Source organism: Mercenaria mercenaria, chromosome 1 (genome assembly GCF_021730395.1).
Source record: "Mercenaria mercenaria strain notata chromosome 1, MADL_Memer_1, whole genome shotgun sequence".
In the NCBI taxonomy this organism is placed as follows: domain Eukaryota; kingdom Metazoa; phylum Mollusca; class Bivalvia; order Venerida; family Veneridae; genus Mercenaria; species Mercenaria mercenaria.
Window position 1 is genome coordinate 8037264 of NC_069361.1, and position 7243 is coordinate 8044506.

The following is a 7243-nucleotide window of genomic DNA, read 5'->3' on the forward strand; positions in this document are numbered from 1 at the left end:
CAATGGATTATTTAATGTTATTTCGGAATCTTGGATTATAAAACTATTACAGTAAACTGACGTTAATAAATGTCGTAATCCTGGCCAAAGTTGCGTGTGCCCCGCCGCCCTATAGTGATCTACATTTTTGTAACTTTTCATGACGACCTATCATTAATTTACTTATCTTTTATCATATAAAGGGGAAAAACTCTTCTTCTACTGGATCAAGGGGAATTTTACAGAAGGAATGATTAATTTTAGCCATAAAATAACATAGAAGAAACCTTAAATATATCTAGAAATTCAAAACCATTAAAGACCTTCAGAATGATAATTCTATCAACGACACGTCAGGAGTTATAATGTTGCGTGCATTTTTAATATCTTTAACGGGTTTATCTTCAATCAATGAAGTCAATATTTATATTTGATGCATTTAGTTGATAAACGATGATTTTGGTGTACGTCGTAGACATTTGTAAGCCTGCGCATGGTTACACACTCGAACATGAAGGCCTCTTAATGTCAACTAATTGTTGGTATCCTTTAAAAATTTTACTTTGTGATCGCCTTAAATTATCTATAAGACCAACCTTTTAGACCATCCAAATGGCATAGCCTTTGCGACCAGTCTCAGTCCAAGCAAATTGTATAGCAACAATTAAGTCTATATATATTGCTAAATAAACTGCTCTTTATTCCATCTGGCAGCCAATCAGTTTAATTCCCTACTCGTTTCCGTCCTGAAAAATGGTAATATTAAAATTGCATAACAAATGTTAGACGCCTCGGCTAATGTATTACGCATAAAAATGATTGAGGAGTCTAGGAGAGAATTTCGATTATGAAAACGGAAGGAACTAATGTTGTCTTAATGCAATATTGGCGTCGCTGCTATATCCATTTAAGCAGAATTCGTTTTTATTTAACAATGTCTATGCATCAGGTATAATAAAAAATATTGTACAATGAATTACTATTATATCTTTTAATTATGTGTCTACAAATAATTGAATGTTATACTAATACAATGTAGTGTGTTATGTCAGAAGTTTTGGTATGATGGCACGGGATTGGTACAAGTTGTCTCTTTTACTTAAGACATTCATTAAAACATAATATGTGAGTTTTCACTTGAGCGTAATATCATTAGAAATTAACTTCAAATGTGGAACATCCTTATCCAATGTTTTCGATTTAAGTAGAATGTATGTAGAGCTGCAATCACAATTAAATGTGAACAGTTTTTAAAACAACTGCCAGAGTGTTGGTAAAAGTACATTATCATATAATGGCAGTTGTACATTTAATATGTATGCACTTTTAGTTGACGTAAAATACCGTTTATTCACCAAAAAAACCCATGTATTTTGTGTTTACATACATACTCTAGTAATTGTTCAAATTAAATTTTGAGCAATATAACTTCAAGAAAAGGATCATACAATGCACTTACCTAAATAGGGAGATCGCAGATCTACGGATCGCGAGGTCGTGAGTTCCAGCCCCGGGCGAGGCGTATATTCTCCGTGACGATTTGATAAAAGACAGTGTCTCAAATCATTCGCCCCCCCCCCCCCACCCACACACCGCTGATTCATGCGGAGAAGGTTGTAATTACTTGCGGAGAACAGGTTTGAACTGGTATAGCATCCGAGAACACTGGTTAGGTTAACTGCCCGCCGTTACATACTGAAATACTGTTGAAAAACGGCGTTAAACCCAAAACAAACATACAAACGAAATCGATGTCACAATTTCCAAAGCTGACTTATGATAGAATGATTGTAAATCAATCAGGATGTGAAGTTTTTGAACCGTTCGACAATAATATTTGAGATGTAATTGCTTGTTAACTGGGGCATATGTTTTCAGGTACAGTGTTGTTTAACCGACTTAATTCCAAGATAAGATATAAACAATGTAAATAATTTTATGTGTCAAATGCATAAAATTGAGATCAATCTAAATATGGGCACTGTCTCCAGAGAGTGTAGTTCCAGCTGCAGCCATGCCCTGTCACTGCTTCTAGAGCTGCTGCCACGCCTGGTCACTGCTTCTAGAGAGAAAAGTTCAAGCTGCAGCTATGCCCTGTCACTGTTTCTAGAGATTGAGGCTCCAGCTGCAGCCATGCCTGATCACTGCTTCTAGAGTTTGAGATTCAAGTGCGATGTTACGGCTGCAGTCATCCCCGATAACTGTTCCTAGAGTGTTAGGTTTCAGCTGCAGCTATGCTAGATCTTTGCTTCTAAAATGTGAGATTTCAGCCGCAGTTATGTCTGATCGCTGCTTCTAGAATGTGAGATTCGAGCTGCAGCTATGCCTGATCACTGCATCTAGAGTGTAAGGTTCCTAGATCAGGTCTTCTAATATGAGTTCACAGCTGCAGCCACATTATCACAGAGTTACCATCAATACAGTAGACTATATTTATATGATCATCCAACTGTTTATTGTAACGAGTGCATTCCATTATCACCAGCTTAACATCCAGTACCCTGTTGTTAATACCAATCAGGGCGAACAATATACAACACAGCCAATTGTAACATTTAACAGTAACGATGTTTTACTAGGACATTCTACCGAATCAATATTGTGAATGACAAAAACTGATTAAGTGACTACAACCGGCTTCCTTTCAATCTATCAATGTATTTAAGGATGTACGAGCGTTTTTTTCAGGATATCCGCCATTTTGAAAAATGTTTCTTCGAATATTGCTTTCTAACAAAAGCTTTGCCAAAAATTAATGCTAAAGAATTAAAATATGGCTAATAATGTACCATTTAACCAAATATATTTTGCTTTTTGCGAAAAAAAAAAAATTCAGCCTTATTTTTGGCTGGAATTCGCCTAAAATTGACGTAAGATTTACAATGGGATAGGGGTAGGTAATTTCAAATATTTATTAAAGTAGATAAAGTTTGGTTTTGATATTTTTCTGACTGATACATATAATGTTAAGCTATAAATAAAATAAAAGTTTTCAAGATAACACTTTATATTATCTAGAAAATATAAATTAAAACAAAAAGAACAAAAAATATCAAAATTCACCAGTTTTTAATAGTTTTTTCTTAATTAATCGCTTAGATGCACGGTGACCCCAACTTTTTTTCTTTCCATTTTGAAGCATTTTTGTGTGTCAATAATGCTGCAAAATATTTTGAAAATCTTAACGTCAGAAATTTTTTTGTAGATCTAAATACGTTTTTTCCATTGAAAATAAAGTGGGTGGGTTAATTATGTCAACATGTAAAAAATAAAGAGATTTGTTAGTGACATTTATGCTTATATAATACTGACATCACCATATATTCATACTAACCTGTAAGACCTGAAATCCCTATAAGATTAAGTAGGATATTATATGTTTTATAAAGTACCAACATTTTTTTCAGTTTTACAAAATTTCAGAAATGCGTAAACAGTGGGTGAAGAAAATACCCTATAAAATTAAAACGAGTTCGGTGACCTATGTTTTTTCTGCTCTTGTTTGTCTTAGAAACTAATGTTCTTCAAACTCACAGGGTATGAAAAAATTCTTAACGTTTGAAAAAAATCGCTCGTACATCCTTAAGTCGACAACTTCATTTGTTCAAAGGTTATAAAACGTTAGACGAGCTATTGGTATAAAATAGTTATATAAAAGTTTCCGTGTGACAGTATAGGAAAATGAATAAAATATACAGGGAGGTTAAAACACTAGCAGCTAAATAAATAAACTTTTCGTGCCCTTTTACATAGAATTATTAATGGCAATGTAATTTTATTTCCTCCTCTGGTATACAATCAGTTGTTTGTGTTTGGTGTAAGGATGCACTTGCTTTAATTGGATCACTTTCTTTTATTCCTGGAATCAACATTTTAGTACAAGAAGACAAACCAACGAAGTGCTCTAAAGTGTGATCGTGTTATATTTTCAGGTTGTTTGAGTCTCCGAATCGGTTCAAAGTTCCGCTTAAGCTGGTGCCAGGAGGCGTGAGGGGATACGCACTTTTTTATTACCTGCCATGAACAAACTCAGTCATACCGAGCTGCTTTTTGTTGGTTGAATTTTATTCTTACAATGATTTTATTAAATCTACTTTCTAGTAAAACATATTGAGTTTATGTACATGGCATGATATTTTTATTGCAGTCAACAGAAATACAGACGTCGTAATAAAAGTTATATATAATATTTTATAAGGCTATTTCAGACAAACTATAAAATGAAGACTTAATTCTCTTTCCACCCGGCGTAAAAAAAAAATCATTGCAATATGCATTGCAATATAGCTAGCCAGGAGAATGCAGAGCCTGAGTATAACCTGCAAAGTAGCACTTCAGTGGATTCCATCCCATTGTGGACTTGCAGGCAATGAAGAGGCAGACAAACTGGCTAAGCTAGGAGCTCAGTCAGAACAACCAACAGAACATGTGAGTTCAAGGAGAAAGTCACCATCATCAAGGCATTAACGAGACCAAGGATGGAGGAAGATGCTTTTCATCTCCTTGATCGGTCTGAACAAGTGATGATGGTCAGGCTCCGCTCAGGGCACAACAAGCTCAATGCTCACATGTACAAGAAATACAGACTGACATCATCGCCAACATGTCCATGTGGTGAAGAAGATCAGACTGCGGAGCATATACTTTAGAGATGTAAAAGGCATGACCAGGAGCGAGCTGCGACTTGGCCGATAGATACCTCAATCCACCAGAAACTGTATGGAGGCATTGAGGATCTGCGGCAAACCACAAGTTTCATCGAGGCTGCTGGTCTGACAGTGTAGTCGCGAACGAAAAGAAGAAGAAGAATATGCTTTGAGGGTGGATATTGGATAAGAACTGCTCAAGTTAAATAGCGGACGCTGTCAATACTTGCAATTTTGAGCAGTTAAAGGGGCGTAACTCCAGAACTACTGGAACGATCCGGCTGATTATCTAACTTGTCCGAGATGTTAACATTCTGACCATGTTTGGTGAACATTGGATAAGAACTGCTCAAGTTAGATTGCGAACAACTTCGCTCCTTTTATCTCTCTCTTTTGTGCGTAATGTAAAAATGAGCACAGCCCCTGATGTAGAAAAAACTACCAAAATACGTTCCATTCCATGATCCTTAACATATCATATGTACCATTGTAACGTATTTTGTCGTTACCAAAACTCGGCTGAATTTGGGTAGTGACTACCAAAATGCGTTGCTACCATTTTGAGGTGTAACAGACATTTAATGAACAACTGAACGCCAATCAATATACTTTGAATACTACTTACTTAAAGCTCCATAAGAACTTTTAAAATAACATAAAGCATAAAAGGAGAATAGCTGAATTTAGTAAAATATAATTAACATCTAGGGGATCTAAGTGGTCTAGATTATTTAAGATTCGTTTTATGTATGTCATCACCTCTTGTGAACATACGCGATAAAACTAAGTCTTCTAATATTAAGCTTCGTTGTGTTCTGTGCTTCCTTACATACATTTTATGGATTTGATTCAGAAATCCAGTATCATCCTTTAGCCTTTTGTTTTGTTTTTATTGAGGACGTTCTTATAGTCGTTTCACATTTCACTTTATCATCTTTTTGCAAACATATTAGATCAAGTCTGTATTTCATTCTTGTAATATATCATGATTTGTATACTTAATTATGTAACAAAAGAATGAAATGTTGATATCGACGTTTTATTAACTCCATTTTCTATCTTATTCTACTTGACTTACGGAGGAAATATGTGTTTTCCAACGCTCAAAATAAAGTTTTTGGAAGTTTAACATAAATAAAAATATAGGCGAACTTGCTTGTAATTAATATAATTAAGGTAAAACATAAAGTCCTAATAAGGACTTGCAGTTACAATAAAACGATAATTCAATAGGACGATATGTCAAGAATTTGTAGCATATTTATAGGGCGAAAGCCAAGTGTAGGCCGCTAAAATTTGCTTGATGGTGAGCTCGAGCGAAATGCCTCAGGACTATCTAATATAACAACAATACCGGCCCATGAATCATAATGCGGACATGAATTATTACAACCTGCCCTAAAATCAATTTAAAGAATAGTTTATGGCTGTAAGGGAGACTGTGTCCGGTGGGTGGACAGTTGACCTTACTTCTGTATGTTTTATAAAATTGTACTTACTTTAATAGCCAGTCAAAGCGGATACATTTTTCATGAACAGGAACTACCAGATCTTGTGAATAAAGAAATGGTGTCATCAAGCTACATTGCTATCAGTTCTTCTACAGGTCCAGTTCAGACCAATATATATTGATTAAGAAACACATATTGATGTAATTTGGCTATACTCGCATTCTGTTAATGAGGTTTTATCGCTAACTTTATTTACGTGATGGCTTTGATACGCTAGAGAAAATATTCGATATGAATAAGTATATTTGGCAGTAAAAGGATAACGAAGCGGTGAAACAAATACACTTGTAGTTTGGTTCACATAAATTAAGTACTGGTGAATATTTGGATTACCGTGTGCTACAGTATCATACAAGTTTAACTCCTACAAACATATTATTACTTCGCATTTATAACTATTAAAGGGTTATTCCAGTAAATAATTTAAAGATTTCGATTCGAATATTGCTGATACGATATTGATGCAGACTATTATTTTTTTTTTGTCATCGCCCTGTTCACATATACTTTGATGCATAGTATGGTATAAACCAGGACAAGATGGAACATGCATGGCAACCTTACGTCTCAAGTCATTTTGTCCTCTACCTTCGATTCCTTTGGAAAAGTTGTAGTAACTTTCATGTCTGAACTGGTACAGAATCCAGGAACACTGACTGGGTCCATTGCCCGCCATTAAATAACAAATACCGTTGTACAACGGGCTCTTACCCAAACAAAACAGTCAATATATCAGAGTACATTGAACACACCAATGACCATAACTTCTGCATCATACGAAAATTCTTAATGTATTACAAACTTCAGATGTAAGCCAACCCAAAAACAAAAGAGAAAACGCAATCTTATTTTTAATATATACTTTTCTGACATTCTAATGCAGTATGCATGTATTTAGATTTAGATATTCCCAAACCGAACAAACTTCAAAAGAGCCTAGATGATGCTTTTGCTTTTGTCATGAAAGTCTCGTAACAATCCATCAGCACGTAAACCCAAAATTGAAAGTTTGAAATATTTTATTCCAAAAGGTGTTAAAATTACAATCCATCGAATCTCAGATCTTATTAGGACATTTGGGACACACATAATTCTTAACATTAGACT